Source organism: Stegodyphus dumicola, chromosome X1 (genome assembly GCF_044657685.1).
Source record: "Stegodyphus dumicola isolate Sdum_Otavi_A_Nest chromosome X1, ASM4465768v1".
In the NCBI taxonomy this organism is placed as follows: Eukaryota; Metazoa; Arthropoda; class Arachnida; order Araneae; family Eresidae; genus Stegodyphus; species Stegodyphus dumicola.
In genome coordinates this window covers 132,190,607-132,207,047 of record NC_140780.1, presented here as the reverse complement: position 1 = coordinate 132,207,047, position 16,441 = coordinate 132,190,607, and the positions used below count along the sequence as shown (strand labels likewise).

Here is a 16,441-nt window from a genome sequence, read left to right as displayed (position 1 = left end):
ACTTTCATTAGAATAAAAAACCTTAATCATATTCTGCAGTCTAGTCAAATTCAAGCTAGACAGTGTATTTCGAGATATATCGGCCGAACCAAAAGAGAATTATATTTTCGCATTAAGGAACATGAATCTTAAGTCCAAAAAGGTGAAATTTACAATAATGGAAATTTCTGAGTAAAACCTGTAGATGATCTATTATGATCGGAGAATAAAACAAGTATTTTAAAAATTGTAAGGAAATGTTTTAATATGGAGTAAATGAAAACAATTCATATCGTTAAAATGAATAAAAAGGGATAAAATGTTGGAATTACGAGTGATGAGACGGAAATAAAAACATTATAATAAATAAGTTAAACTAGAATTAAGAAATATAAACACAGAAGGGAAATTGTGAACGTAAAAAAAAGAAATTAAGAGTTATAGACTTAAGTTTAAAAAAAATATTCGATAATGTAAGGAAGATATTGTTGAACATGTGCAAGAAATTAGAAATTTTGTAGAAAATTTAGTAAAAGAACTAAGATTACGAAAAATAAACGTTTCTTTTTAAATAGAATTTCAAACCACTAAGTTAAATTGTGTATAGAATACTAGAACGTTTTAAAAAAGTAAATGAAGTTAAAATTCAGAATATATTGAACATTATAACGTTAAAAAAAGTGTGAAATTGCATCTAAAATTAAGTAATGTAACAAATAAACAGCATGTGCGGGAACGTTTGTGAAATATAATATATAAGTTAAAAATCAGGGTATGCTGAAATGGTATGAAAGGTATGAAAAAAATAGTATGTGGAAATTAAATAAAATATTACAAATTATAAACGTTAAGTATTAAAAAATATGACAGTAAATAAATATGTTATTATGAAACAGAAAACCTGAGAAATAAGTTAAAGTTTCATGGAAAACTAGAAAGAATAAAAGTATCAGAATAAAACTGAGTAATAAAAAAAAATTATCTTGCAGTTTCATTAAAGGAAAGTCTTTTTTTATATTTGTTTCTTTTACATTGTTTTCAGAGTCGCGCATTGAATAATTTTAACACCAGACTTAAAAAATATATTTCTAAAACATATAATTCACTTTTTCATTAATAGAGGGCAGCATCGCTATATCATCAAAATTAAGATGCAGAAACTATTTCCCGTTGCCAATTTTAAAAAACTAACTTTAAACGAAAAGCAGGAGGTCTACAACTCAACCAGCAGTCTACCAACACCTCAACTCCACTCGTGACCACGCCTCCTAGTGTGATGACGTTGCCTTTGGCCCCGCCCTCTGTGTGACGTCATTGACCACGCCCACACCGCGTGCCGGTGAACCCGTATTTTTATACTACTGTGGTCTCAGTGGTGCAGCGAGCTTTCAGAACTTAGTAACATTAGTGTTCCAAGATTTGTTTTGCATTCAAGTGATGAAAATATAGAGATCCATGTTTTTTCTGACGCAAGTCAAAAGTCGTATGGTGCAGCCGTTTACGTAAAAGTACAGAATCGAGAAAAAATTTCTGTAAATTTGCTGGTTTCCCAGAGTTTCACCTGTCAAAAACGTTTCCTTGCCTCGATTTGAATTGCTCGGTGCACTGATTGCTACAAGATTGGGAACGGAAGTTAAAAAATTTCTAGATCGTTAAGGTTTATCTACTACCCTTTTTTGTAGTGATTCTAAAGTCACACTGTACTGGATCAAAGGATCAAGCAGAAGATGGAAATCTTTCGTTCAAAATCGCGTTGGCGAGATTCAGAAGTTGACTAATCCAGATTTATGGTTTTATTGTTCAACCAAGGACAATCCAGCCGATCTTCTAACGCGTGGAATTAGTGCCTCTTCTCTAGTGAACAATTCTAAGTGGTGGACTTGTGCAGAATTTTTGACAGAGCTGCATCTTCCCTACAAGTGCTTACAACCAATAGTTCCAGAGGTTGAGAACCTAACACCAAGTGAAAGGGAATCATTTGTGCAAGAAAGCAAAAGTTCTAGTGACATTAATGACATTTCTGAGAGAACTATGTTGATTGACATGAACTCTAACGTTTTAGACGAACTCTTGAATATTAGTAACAATTATTATAAAATTATTAATGTTCTTTCTTATATTTTTAGGTTTATTTGTAATTTCAGGAAAGGTGGATCGAGAAAGGTAGGCCCTCTTCAACTAGAGGAGGTAAGAATAGCTGAGGAAACGCTTATTAAGCATGAGCAGAAGGTTCTATTCTGTAAAAAGGATGTAACAGGTAATTTAAAAAATTTACATGCCTTTGTTGATCATAAAGGAATAATTCGTGTTGGTTGCCGTCTTGAAAAAACTTCTTTGCCATTTTCTCAGAAATATCCTACCAACAAATTCTAAGCTAAGTAAGATTTATTTTTCTAGTGTGCACAGAAGATTATTGCATGTTGGCCCTCAAGGATTATTGAATGCAATACATTTAAAATTCTAGCCATTAGGTGGTAGAGATTTGGCGCGAAAAACAGTACATCTTTGTGTTACATGCTTTAAATGCAAACCGATTTTGTCTTCACATATTATGGGTAACTTACCATATGAAAGAGTTAATAGATCACTCCCATTTAGTGTTTCAGGTTTGGATCTATGCGGTCCCTTTTATGTAACTTACAAACATCAGAGAAAGGGCGTGCTAAATAACATTTGCATTTGTGTATGTATATGCTTTGTGACACGAGCTATTCATCTCGAGCCTTTGTTAGATTTAACTTCTAGTGCTTTAATTGCCACTCTTAAGCGTTTCATGGCCAGAGGGGGCAAATGTGCGAAAATATTCACTGATAATGCCCCTAATTTTGTTGGAGCAAATTCTCTACTGAAGAAATTTTACAATGTAATTAGTTTTCCTGACAAAACTTTGGCCTCATATTTCACGTCCGAAAGAATAGACTGGAACTTTATACCTCCGAAATGAGGGGACTTTGGTATAAACTCCCCTCATTTCGGAGGGCTATGGGAAGCCGGTGTAAAATCCGTAAAGTATCACTTAAAGAGAACGATAGGAAATTTGCGTTTTACATATAAGGAGTTTGAAACTATAATTGTGCAGGTAGAGGGAATACTAAATTCGAGACCTCTTACACCTGTTTCCAATGATTTCTGATTGTTATGACGTTTTGGCCCCAGGTCATTTCTTAATAGGGAGATCGATACAGACGATTCCGGAGCCAATGATTATAGACGTAAATGAAAATCGGTTAAGCCGGTGGCAGAGAACAACGAAAGTAGTTCAGGTTATTTGGAAGAAATGGTCAAATGGCTATTTAGGAACTCTGCAGCAGAGAAACGAGTGGATGATAGAGAAGGACAATATTTCTGTTGGTACTATGGTACTCGTCAAGGAGGATTATCTGCCAGTTTGCAAATGGATATTAGGTCGGGTTATTAAAGTCTATTATGGATCTCACAATAAAGTAAGAACTGTTAAAATCAAAACAAAATCAGAAGAATTAAAAAGAGCGATCACAAAGTTAGCCGTTCTTCCGATAGAAAACTGAAATGATATTTTTGCATATGTATTGTATTTTGTTACGGTACTGTAATAGCTGTAGTTATAGTAATAGTATTTTATATTGTTTCTAAGTATATTAACTTTGTTTAAAAATGTTTGTATAATTTCTTGAAATTTTGTAATTTCAATCCGGGGAAGTGTTACGTCCCTCTGAAGCCAGATGGCGCTGCCATCGCTACTGTTTACAAAAAGAATGTTAATTAGTTGGAGAGTTTGCTTCAATGGCGAAGCAGAGAGTGATTGTGGAAGCCTGAGTGTCTTTCACAAATTAGTAAAATAAAGATAACGATATATTACAGAGTAGTTTGTTAATTAGTTTAATTAAGAGTTACAGTCCATTTAGAATTTAGCCGAACCAGACGTTCTCTCGCGGAGTCAGACAGTGGTTTTACAAGGCAGATATTGCCTTTGGACGACCTTGGCTGTTGATTAACATTTCATAACATTGTGATGATATGTGTTGGAAAATTTAAATTTCTGAAGGTGTCGAATGCGACTAGACAACTTCAAATCTACCTGGGATTCTACTATCAGAAAATACACTTTATAGCAATTTCAGTCTTTACTGCTATGTTAATTCTACTAGATTAAACGCAAATCTCTAACGCTGCTTATTGGTCAGTGTCTTCTAGCGAAGAATGTGTAAATGTTTCAAGCGCATGTTTTAAGTATGGAGTAAAATTTCCCGTAGTGTGCATGTACAATAGGTTACACATCTGAGTCTGAAAATGTTTAGTAAGACACGCATTTTATATTCTTGACAAGGATAAAGTACTGCTCTGTAAGTAATATTACTTTCCGGCGTACTGAAAAATTAGTTTTATATCAGCATCAAATAGCATGAAAATGAAAGAAATTACGTAAACACAAAAAAGTACTTTGCACCAAAATAATAAATTTTAATATATGAAAAGTGTTCTAATAATTTAAGGTCTCCAAACTTCTTACCACGAATAATGAGTGTCAGATCTAATCTCTTGGCAGATATCGAAAATTGAGACCAAACTATGTTGAAACTGAGATAAAAAAATACAAGCAAACAAATCACTACTTTCTAAAAAACAAGGGAGACTATATATAATAAATTCTTTATATTATCGAATTGTAAGACATAATAAAAAATAAGCGGTATTTTACTTATTTGTTTATTTTTGGATGGCACAACATTATAATTATTTAACGAGCATTTTGTTGCTACTATACATAAACTAATATTTGATATAGTATTGCTGTACGGTGGGAAATAAAATACAGATATCTAAACTAAAAAGCTCAGAGTTTACTATTCTTCTGCTATTTCAAGCAATATTGCCAAAAATTTACATTTTATGATTGGCGGTATTGATGAAAGGAGTCTAAACCATGTGTTTTTAAGCATTCGCTTGTAATGGATCTTTGGAATTGGGATTCATTTGGACTGTTTTATACAAGACACGCCGCTTAATGTGATCGCGGTTAATGTTGTGGTTCGAATATCGTTATTGAATTCCCGAACTTTCTTCTGTTTGTATAAAAAACATGGAAAACACATCGCTTATTGTTCACACATCGCTATCGTTATTATATTAACCGAATCGGAGACTACTTCAGTTAAAAAAATTGATTCTTTAATAATTTGATCATATTAACCGATTAATCGAATTAATAATAGATAAAATATGGGATAAGTCCTCTTTGTTACAATCAAAAAGAGCGGAAGTGTCAACGTAGCGAATCCAGAGACGAAAAGCAAGTTTCTCAAATTCAGTGTTCAAACTCAAATTCAAGCTAGACAGTGTATTTCGAGATATATCGGCCGAACCAAAAGAGAATTATATTTTCGCATTAAGGAACATGAATCTTAAGTCCAAAAAGGTGAAATTTACAAGCCTTCGATTGTTAATTACAGTTGGAAATGTAATTACAATTTCGTCTTTGGGTCTGCAAAAATTACCCGGAAAGCTTCTTCCACTAGAGAATTAGATTTTTTTAAAGCTTTTCACATTCACAAAAATTTACCGTGTTTAGTTAATGATTTTAATCCAGTCCTACCTAACCCTTTTAAACCTCTATTATTCTAATTTTTCAAGTTTCGTTATTATTTCTACTAACAGATGGTCTCGTCTCCCTTAGGCTGTAAATATGTTCGTAACTTGGTTTTTCAGTTGCTGATTTCTTTGCTCCTGATGAAGAGGGACTTTGTTCGTCCTCGAAATCGATAGAGTTTTTGTACTAAAAATATACGCCAAACACAGGTTGTTGCTTCACTTTTATGATTTGTTTGAAGAGTATTTCTCTTATTTTGACTTATCGATAGTTTGGAAATCTATCCAAAAAAATCTAATGCGAACACCACATGACTTCCTTGTACAGAATATTAAATTATACGTATATTTTGCTGCATTTTATTTAAACTTATTTCCTCGAATTTCATTAGAGATATATTTCTCATTCAATTAATTCAGTTCTCACTTCGCGACAAGGCAAAAGTACATAAAAACTCAAAATATCTTCCTTAAAAATTGAAAGACATAGAAAAATATAAAACACAAAATACAGTTAAAACAACTAAAAAAACAATTTTTAGAATAAAAATTACAGTCTCTACGCAAGCAATTCGACCAGCAGGCAAAAAGGCAGACTTTTCGATGCACAAAACTAAAAGTTTCGTTTTGGTCCCACTCGGCAAAAAGACTATGAAGCTGCAGAAAGACTTAATTCACTGTTCTGCTAGGTTTCAAATGAAAATAAATATGGCTGATATGGTAAAAAAATAGATTTAGCCGCTCTTAAACAACTTTTAAATTGTTGATAATTTTACAGCTATTGCATGCAGATTAACTTATTAAAACCTCAACCGGAAGATAAGAACAACACATTTCAATCATTTTTAAAGCAAAAAATGCACAATTTTGCAACATATAAGAATAAAAAAAACTCAGCTCACCGAGCCTAGTAATAGAGGTGGTATATATATTCAATAATATCAAAAATGTAAACGTTCTTGAATAGGCACAACTAGAGCGCCAAGTGAAGTGTGGCCACAAACGTCAACTGGAAAATAAAAATGGAATTAAAACTGCCTCGACTGCCAAGTTTCTTAGATATTACGAACTCAACATATTAGCATACTACGCAATCAGAATTCTTCCTCTTCAATATGGATCGACGATCTATACTATCTGGGTATTATGCATCAACATTGCTCCGTTATTTAGTTGCTATTATATCAGATATATATATACTTTTGGTGCGGCCGATTTCAACGAAAAAGGGAGGTGCACAACTACATGTTATAGCACTTACTTCGTACAAGGAAGTAAAAAGTTCCAAAAACCACAAGCTTGCACCTGATAAGTAACTTTTATCTTTTCATCTGAAAAAATTTGCCAAATTGTACCAAGGTGATTGCATTAATATGTAAGAACCTTAGACATAATTAAATGTGCTTGTGAAGTATTGCTTTCCACTGGGACTCGAATCTTGGCACCTCTCTCATTATAAGTTATCGCTGCGTTACGGAAGTCTGTAGTCATTTTCTAATAATTTTCATATATAATCTAGAATTCAAGCTGCTTTCTCTCTTGTCTGTTGATTTGACCACGATCTTACAAGGTGAGTAGCTCAGAGATATGTACCTAGGCATTATTATAATAAGGGTGATGATTCAGAAAGAAATTTTCTCATTTTCTAATTTAGTACATCCCATGGTTAATAATGTAATTAAAATAATACTTTATACAGCCTTATCAGTTAAATTTATCAATTTTTCATTTACAAAGCCTATGATTTATATAGGCAGAAAGAAAGAGAGAGAGCCCATATGTATTTATCATAAAGATATACGCACAGATACACACCCATTGGGTAAAAAATATATATATTTCGTAATTGGATTTCATCGTTTGATTCTAATAAACGCACCCGTAAGTATTCCTTGTTTGCATAAGCGCTTGCACACAAAAGTTGATAATACTAGCCGTGTCACTGAGAAATCTTGGCACACTGTTGTTAAGAAAACTGACCCATAGATCAGTAAAAAGTGAATATCTATTCAAAAGAAACCTGAAGATGACATATGCAGTCGTGTCCAAATATTAGCAATTGTTTAGCAAAGGAAGCCAAAATTTGCCCAAAATATTATATTCGTATTATATATAAGAAATTTTTTTCCATCCGTCACTTTTTATTTTACAATTTTTAAAAATTCTTTTCAAATTTATTTTACCTTTTGGTTTTTATATTTTTTTTTTATCTTTTGGTTTTTATTAAATCAACTTTTAATTTTTATTTCTTTCTTTTCCTATTACAACTTTGTAGATTGGAATTTATGCAGTCTTCAAATTGTAATTGTTAATTTTTTTTAACTGGCATTCTTAATTTATATTTTTTGGACTTTTGGATAGGTGTATTTCCATTTCATACATTTGATTACATTTAATTAAATCTGGCCATTCGAACTCTTTTGGCCTAGGCGCAGGACTCTTAAATAGTCCTTCTTTCCTTTTGTTTACGTTATTATATATATGTAGACAGATATATATTTATTCTTTTTGTTTACAGTAGTATATATGTATATATATAAACTATTCTCTAACGACAACTTTTAACTAAACAATAAGTTCATCTCGCCAAATTTATGACTTCAGTATCTCAAATAGAGTACAACGAGCCACCAACTACTACCTTCTGTCACTAAATGCGATAACCCTATTACATTCCATCACTGAGTACATTTACATTTACAGCCATTTCGTTTCAAATTTTGGAATCAAATAAATTAATTTTAATTTCCTTTCTGGCATCGATTTATGCATAAATTTGTATTTAAATAGCTTCTTGTGATTTTCCGTTTAAATCTAAAAGAATGTATTAATTTCTACATATTTCTATTGTTTTCAAATATCTTCTTTAGCACAAATTTCAATTATTTTAGATTAATTTGTGCAGGTCTCAATAGTTCTTATTGTTTTTACCCGTGAGAGTGCCGGGAAATGATTTTTCTAAAGTGAGGATCGCACTTAATTCAGTTCTTAAGAAGTACCTTAAATTAAAACGAAAAATTTACTCCTTTTTTTTCGGTTTTGTTTATGACAAGTAGTTTGATTGAAGAAGAATTATCTTTTTATTTTTTGAGTTTTGGTCGTAGCTTGTGATTTAACTCTTTCAAAATAACTAATTTGATCTTATCTGGAAAAAAAGACAAAACACTCTCTCTTAATTTGGTTATTGTTATTTGATAGTGGATTGGTTTCTTCTCCTTGACAAGTCAATTAATCTACGGTCAGTAACAATGGTTACGTTTTTAGAACTTTAAAATTTTACTTTTTAGAATCTTTCCGATTTTCAGTAATATTTCTATACAGCTTATTAAAATATTTTTACTACAATAGAAATCTAAATTACTTATACTTAAAATATTGACTCAATTTTATTCCAATAATTCATCGCATTAATTAAACTTATGTTTCTTGGAGATGATATATAAAAAATTTCTAAAATATATATATAGATATGTCTGTATGATAATAACTTGGAGAGTGCTGCATAATTAGAAAGATGAGACTCGAAGGACGGACAGAATTCAGTAGCCGAATTGAGCATAACTTTATTGCCGGACACGAACTAATTATCGAAACAATATTTTTCCTTGCTTATGATCATGAGCACATTACTCACACAGTAATTTTATATAGAGTAAAAAAAAATATCATCTGTGGTATTTTACTGGTGCTTCAAAAAATAATTGTGCGTAGTGTTAACAGAATGAAAGTAATCTCCCGAAAAATCCCAAAAGAGTTCGAATGTCTAGTGAAAAGGAATATTGAATTTTCTTCGGCCATCTCTAAGATATTTAGAAGAAAAAATGTGTTTTAAATCGTCAGTGAATTAACGCTCAACAAATTCAGCATTACAATTGCTTCAAGGTCGTGGATCTGTCTTTTTGCTTCAAGTGTGTGCGAGAGAATTATTTGCACTTCCGCTTTCGCTAATAGCGTTTCTTCAGTCGAAAACTCAAAATTGTTATCTTCATATGAACTTTACTCATGTTTATTTTCCAATGAGACAAAGTTATTAAGTATGCTGCAAACTCCATATTTTGCATTTAAATTTTGCTTTTGCATTTTGATTGTGCTATTTTGCAAAAATATGAAATTATTGTTCATATGATTTAACATTTTATAATTATATGTGATAAAATTAAGTAACGAATTCTATATCCAAACTGTTTTAGAGAAGAATATTAAGATAAATAATTATATTTTTGAATTTATATTGAAAATGTTGAACTGTTTATAAGAATTTTTAAGTGAATGAAATAATTTTTAAAAATTATTTTAGAATATGTATAGTATACAAATATATTAGAATACAAATAGTGTTTTTGAGAATTATTATAGGAAATATTAGATGTTTTGATATAGGATAGAGTAATAATGAATAAAAATATGAGTAATTCAAGAACTGAATAATTATCATAAATATGGAACTATGTTACATAATTTTAAAATCTATGGATGATTGCATGTTCATATAAACTTTGAACGCTCCCACTTTTTTAATATAATAATTATTATTTTTAATATATTAGCGTGCAGTTAATTTTTTTGTGGAATGTTATAATGCAGTTCAAAAAGGTCACTTGCCTTTAAACAAGGAACGGAGGTCTTTAAAAGTAACTGCCGTGAGTGTCCCTTACAAATTGGTGAGTAAAGTATACACTAATTCGTTAGTGTGTATTTGACCACAAGATGGAGAAGTTTGTATTAAGAGAAAGCTTTGGGGTCTTCCAATTTGCACAAAATACGTAACTTAGAAATTTCGGTAATAATAGTATATTATTTCAAATGATGTTTCGAATGAAAAAATTAATTACATTATAATATTTTTTAATTTCTTGTGATTTTGTTGGAATTTTTATATATGAAAAGTTTTAAAAGCCTTCCCTAAGCAGATACAATTATGAAGTTTATTTATTTTCTTATTTTATATTTACAAAAAGTATATGGTCCATATTGTTATTGTAGGACAGTGTAGAATTTTATATATTTTTAATTTTTGTATATTTGTTTTTTATTTCAATTAACTAGTTTGAATATTTTTAGTTATAAGTGTAAACTTTGATAATTATACAATACAAAAAGACAGTTGCCCTTTTTAAGAAACGGAGAATTTTAGACTCTATTGTATTTACGCATCCCACAGTCATCAGCAAGTTGTCGCACTAATTTACATTGTAGAGGATTTGCCCATTTTTATCAAAGTTTATTTTGTTGTTGTCCTGAATTTTGTTACTTTTCTGTGTATCAAGTTCTAAATTCCATTTTACATTGCTTTACAATTAAGAAAATATGGGCTATTTTGTAAGCGTTAAACAATTCATTTTAATTCAAATTTCATGAATCTGTAAAAGAAAATTTTCGTTTTATATTAACAACAACAATTTTTACGGAAGATATTTCAAGTCGCGGACTACAAAATGAGTTCAATCAAATATTTTAAGAACTGTGAACTTTTACGGTTGTTTGTTGAAAAATTTATGAAACAGTATGTTTACAGAAAATGAACTTACAGACTTTCAAAATTTCAACAGCATTTTCAGTTTGCATTTATTGTTAAAAATGATGTCTACAAGATTTTGCTATTTTAAAACATTTAGATCAAAGTTTTGTAATCATTCTTTTCAAAACTGTATTTCTTTCGTTTCGCAATTAATTATTTCAAAATTGTATTTCTTTATTTCGCTACTGATTTAATGATATCTTCTAAAAAAGGTTTTTCTTTCGCCAAGCTTTTTTTAAAGGGGGTATTTAATATAAAAATATGTAAATCAGCTTTATAATTTAATTTATTAATAGCTTTTTAATTCCTCATTTTTAATTTGGGTACTCCCTCTCTGTTAATAACTTTCTCGAAACTGCGTCGTATCTGAAAACTAATTCTGTATTATGTCATCTTAAACTTCTGTATTGCCTATAAGTTTTAGCCATTCAGATTAACAAATAATTTTACTATACTATAAATACCGTTGCAATCCAGCTACCCTCCCTCTTTCTCTGCCTACGCTTGGTAGCTAAAGAACGTCTCTTGCGTGGCTGCTTCTGTTAAAAATGTAATGCGTGATAATCAAAATTGTGAGGGGCAGATTAGGGCCCCACTGTGATGTGCCATGACATAGAGCAGGGTTTCTTAAATTTTTTTTTTTTTCAGTCGCGACCCCTTTTTATCACTGAGAGTTTTTCTGCGACCCATGGACCCCACAATATTTACGAAAATTTTGTGGGACCCTATAAGCATTGCGCAAATCCGACACACGCGTGAGTGAAACCGTCAATTTTTTTCACTTGATCTGTAATATACTACTGAATTTTTAGGTAATTAAAATTAATTTATAATTTTAAGACACAGAACAATGTGAAAATTTTAAATAAGTAACAGACGAAACGACAGCGTCAAGTTCAAAGCAAGTAAAATGAACGTTTCTATTATAAAAAGAATGCGTCGAAACGTTTTCGTTTTTTCATTGTCTGTATTGTCTTATCTTTATCTATTTTTAGAAACATTGTGTAAGAATATTTGGTAATTGTAAAATTATTATAAAAAGTTAAAGAAATATCAAATCTGCTAAAAGATTTGGCGACCCTCATGGGGGTCGCGACCCACAGTTTAAGAAACTCTGCCATATAGCAATCAACAAGTAATAAAGAGATATTTGGATTATCAAGTGATTTTATGATTCTTCAAAAGTTGTCCGCATCTTCTAGTACGTAATGGATATATTCAGTGGTCTTCTAACTTAAATCCACTCGCGACTGCAAAAATAACGTCTTCCCTAGTTAAACACTCATCACTAATCTTATATCAGATTACTGCAAGGAAATAAATTATATCATCATATATATATATATATAGATATATATAAAGTTGTATCATTGAATTAATTGTATACATATATGTATATAAACTTAAAGCATCTTAATTAATTAGTAAAAGTACATTGGAATAAAAGCAAGGCAATTAGTTAAAAAGCTAAGATCAAACTATGAATTCATTAATTTGTGTTAACTAGTTTCGCTTTTGTGCTGATACTCTAGTGGTTATTTACAACCTTATGAAATAAGAATAATTCCGTTCTTCAGAATGAAGAGATTCTTTTAAAAAAGCATTTGCGTACAAGATTATTTTGAATGCAAATAAACAGTCAGCATTCAAATCAAGATCATTTCTATATAATATGTTTGTTTGTATAGAGAAGACGAACTTATTCAATGTCCAAGCAAATTGATACACGCAGTATTCAGAAAATTTCTGAATATGTGTTTATTTAGTAACTTTAATATGAGAAAGATGTTAAATAAAACTTACACGTAAGTTCATAATAAACATTAAAAGAAAAGACTAGGGAGGGAGAAGCAGGAAATCGAAACTCGAGAACTATGTCATTAAATGTTATATGGAGTTCATTAGAAACTCAATGAAACGTCTTTACAGTGTAAGTGAAAGAGAAAGAAACGCCCTTATCTTTTGAATATTTAAATACAAAATACAAAAGTATTAAACATTTTCATTAAAGACAACTTCAATAATTTAATAGATGAATGTTACCTAAAAGGTAAGTGATACTGTCTAAATGCCTTTAATGTAAAAACCTAATGCTATTAATCTTTCATTTTTCTGAGAAGAAGGGGTATTTCCCCAAAGTGAAGAGCTACAAATACCTCTGAAAATTATTTGATTTTTATTTATTGAAGAGGATATATGTAAGAAAGTATACAAAAAGAAACGAATGCTAACACATAACGAAAATAGTGCTTTTGGGTAAAACAAATCCACTGGTGCAAATAATTACTTTTATGATGGATACAAATATTTATGTAAATACTTTAATATAAAAATAAACATTAATATAAAAACTGTTATTATTGTCGAAATAAACAATTCAGATAACCTTTTAAAACTTGGAGTAGCATTTTTTCCAACATATGCATCATTTTAAAATTCATTTTTGCCTAGTGGTTTAGAAAACTGTTTCAAGCAAGAAGCTTTGAAGCAACAAAGTAATGGAAAGTGTTTGCTTAACTGCTTGTATCTATCACTCATTTTCTGTTTGAGTACGACATCAATATCATATCAATGAATCTTTATTAAATTATGCAGAAATAGCTTTTAAAATTTCATGAGATTATGTAGAGTGATTAAATCACGAGATTATTATGTATGCTTCATGAAATTTTATTGTAAAAAGAATAAGTCCTTAGAGAAAAGTTGATGTAATTTTAGATGTAAAAAATCATGTTCTACTGTAACACATCGTCGGCCAAACAACTTTTTGAGCTAAAAAAAAAAAAAAAAAAAAAAAATGCATAGCAGTAATCGTGTATGATAACTATTTTAGAAGTTATTTTGAAAATACTTACAATTTATATTTGAAAATCAGGAAAATGAATTTCATTCTAAAATAAAAACGTGCTAAGCGAAGTGAGCGTTTCTTAAGACATCAGCAAAATTATTTCTCTTTCAATTATTATTACTTTAAATTAATGTTGCCAATAACTTTTTAAATATCTTAAGCTCATTTTTGAGTTTCATGTCATATAACTTATGTGCCGTTTCTTTTCCAGCAGTAGTGCCAGCAGTTTTACCAAATAAAACTTAGAAAAATGAAGTAAACAGAAAAGTAGAATAAATAGCTACAAATGATAAGAAGGAGAAGCATATTTTATTTCTGCAAATAAAACAGCTTCATTGATTAATTTTAAAACCTATTTCTTGTCGATAGAAATCGGATTTATTATTTGTTCATGATTAGTGTAACTTTCTTAGTTTTTACCACGCAAGAACTTAACATATCAAGAAATTTAAACATTTCCATTGGTACTAAGGTTAGGATAATATCTGATTAAGCATACCTGTGAAATTACATTCCTCCCAAATCGACAGTGTTGTTCACATTGAAATTTCTATATGCAACCACATACTAATGCTACGACTTCAGACGTCTCATTTTTTACTTTTGTTTATATAATTAATTTATGTGTTCTAACTTTGTTCTTGAAATAGAATCACTTTTTCTCAGTTATTCATTTATTGGTTGAAAATTTCTTAATTGAAATGTGTCTTACCTTGATATCCAATAGTTACACACTTAGAAATACTGTCCACTTGATGAGTTGATCTCACCGGCTGTTCCATGACGCGAATGACCGCTGTCCATTCGTCCGCATGATCAGTGGTCACCTGTTCATTTTTTGATCTCCATTTCAAAAGTCCCCACGCGCCGGCATTTTTCGCGATCGCAGCGCCCTCTTCCCTAATGAATTTTCTCCGCCTACACCCCGCCAGATGCCATAATTTGAATCTCGTTATTTTCTTTTCGTGACGAAAGGGAAATCGTTAAAGTGTCTTATTCTTTTAGAACTCAGTCAAGAATGGCAGACTTCGGGCATGAACGTAAATGCTCTGTTTGAAGAGTGGAAAGCAAACTTCTCTTTCTTCAGTAGGCATTTGTAGAATATAAGAAAAACATTTCGGAAATCGACATCTGCATATTCATTAAATAGCTAAAATTTAATGGGTGAATTTAAAGTAAACTGAAATAAGGTGAAAATCACTTTACCTTTTCTGTCGATAAAATGCTTTTTTACACTTAAAAATACCTACTGTGCGACAAAATGACTGGCAGGAATGTAAAATTTTAAATTCTCGTAAATACTGACAAAAGTATTCTCGCCTCCCACCAGCGCAGCAAATTAAATAAAAAAAGGAAAAAGTCCAGTTGCCTGCATATAAATAATAAGCATGTTCTAGGTGAACTGGCTCAGGCGATATGCGAAATTGATTTCTGTACTTCCAAATTAATATTTTTAACAACTGATTATTCTACGTTAATCTACTTCTTAAAGTTTTTGAGTTTAAACTACTTCTGAAAAATCTTTTAAGCAAATAGAAACACATTCTCCCTTCTAATGTGTAGCTGTTACTATGTAACAACAATCACTTCTAATATGTAGCTGAGCTGGGCGAGCTGAAAAAGTGCGTTAAATATCTAAATTAATTTAATCTCTCAAGAAATTAAATGTAACTGATGTACAATAACCTTGAAGGTTTTTTTTTTTTTTTTCAATAAAACAATTTTCTGGTAAAATAGAATTTGCTGATGAATGTAGGGAAAACAGAAATCAGTTACCTCGAGTTTTAAAGTGGTTGGCTGGTTATTTGAATGTGATAAAGCACACGAGAGCTATTTGCTAAGGGAAAAGATGCCTTCATGGAGGAATTTCTGAGGTAAATTAGCTTGTATTCACATGGGGAAAACCATGGATTACACATGGGGGGAAACATCCATGTCTCCAGCCCTTTCTCCTGGTTTCGAACCCTTATTCAGCGGTCTTAGCCACTCAGTTACTTGCGAGGCTCAGTATTCAGCAGTCTTAATTACTCACTTGTGGGGCTCAAAGTAATTATAAGTTAGTCATATTCTGATCTTTACCAATATATTTTGGTAATACGAAAAATCAGAAATTGCCATAAAGCAGTTTTTGTGTACCTAAAAAATGGTTAATTATAAAACACACATAAAAGTAAGTAAATTATATGCTTAAAAATATCCACAATTAATGAAACTGAAAGCACTAAAATTAGTAAATAAATGAAGCCTTGCTCTCAGAAGCATCCGAAGCATGCGTAGTGAAAATTGACCAAATGTAGCATTGCACAGTTTACAACATGAAGCGCAAGTATACAATATTATACAAACAATGAATATTCAGAAGTTAAATCTTGTAGTTTGTAAAGGATTATTTATTCATAGTTTGAAAGTACTTTAAAATATAACTCGTAGTTATGTTAGTCCAATGTCCATAAATTTATACTTAATTTTTATTTTTATAAAAATACATCTACAAAACTTAACAAAGCCGATGAAATCACAGGTAAGGATAA

The 16,441-nt window shown here is 30.7% G+C and overlaps 1 protein-coding gene across 1 annotated transcript in view; it reads right to left on the bottom strand.

Annotated features, from left to right (window-relative positions):
* The window catches only part of LOC118185795 (uncharacterized), a 346,837-nt gene extending 332,093 nt beyond the window's left edge, over positions 1-14,744 (bottom strand). Inside the window, exon 1 of the mRNA XM_085807229.1 lies at positions 14,623-14,744. The gene's annotated coding sequence lies outside the window, so the exon portion shown is untranslated. The remainder of the gene's footprint in view (positions 1-14,622) is intronic.
* Between the last annotated feature and the right edge of the window lie 1,697 nt (positions 14,745-16,441).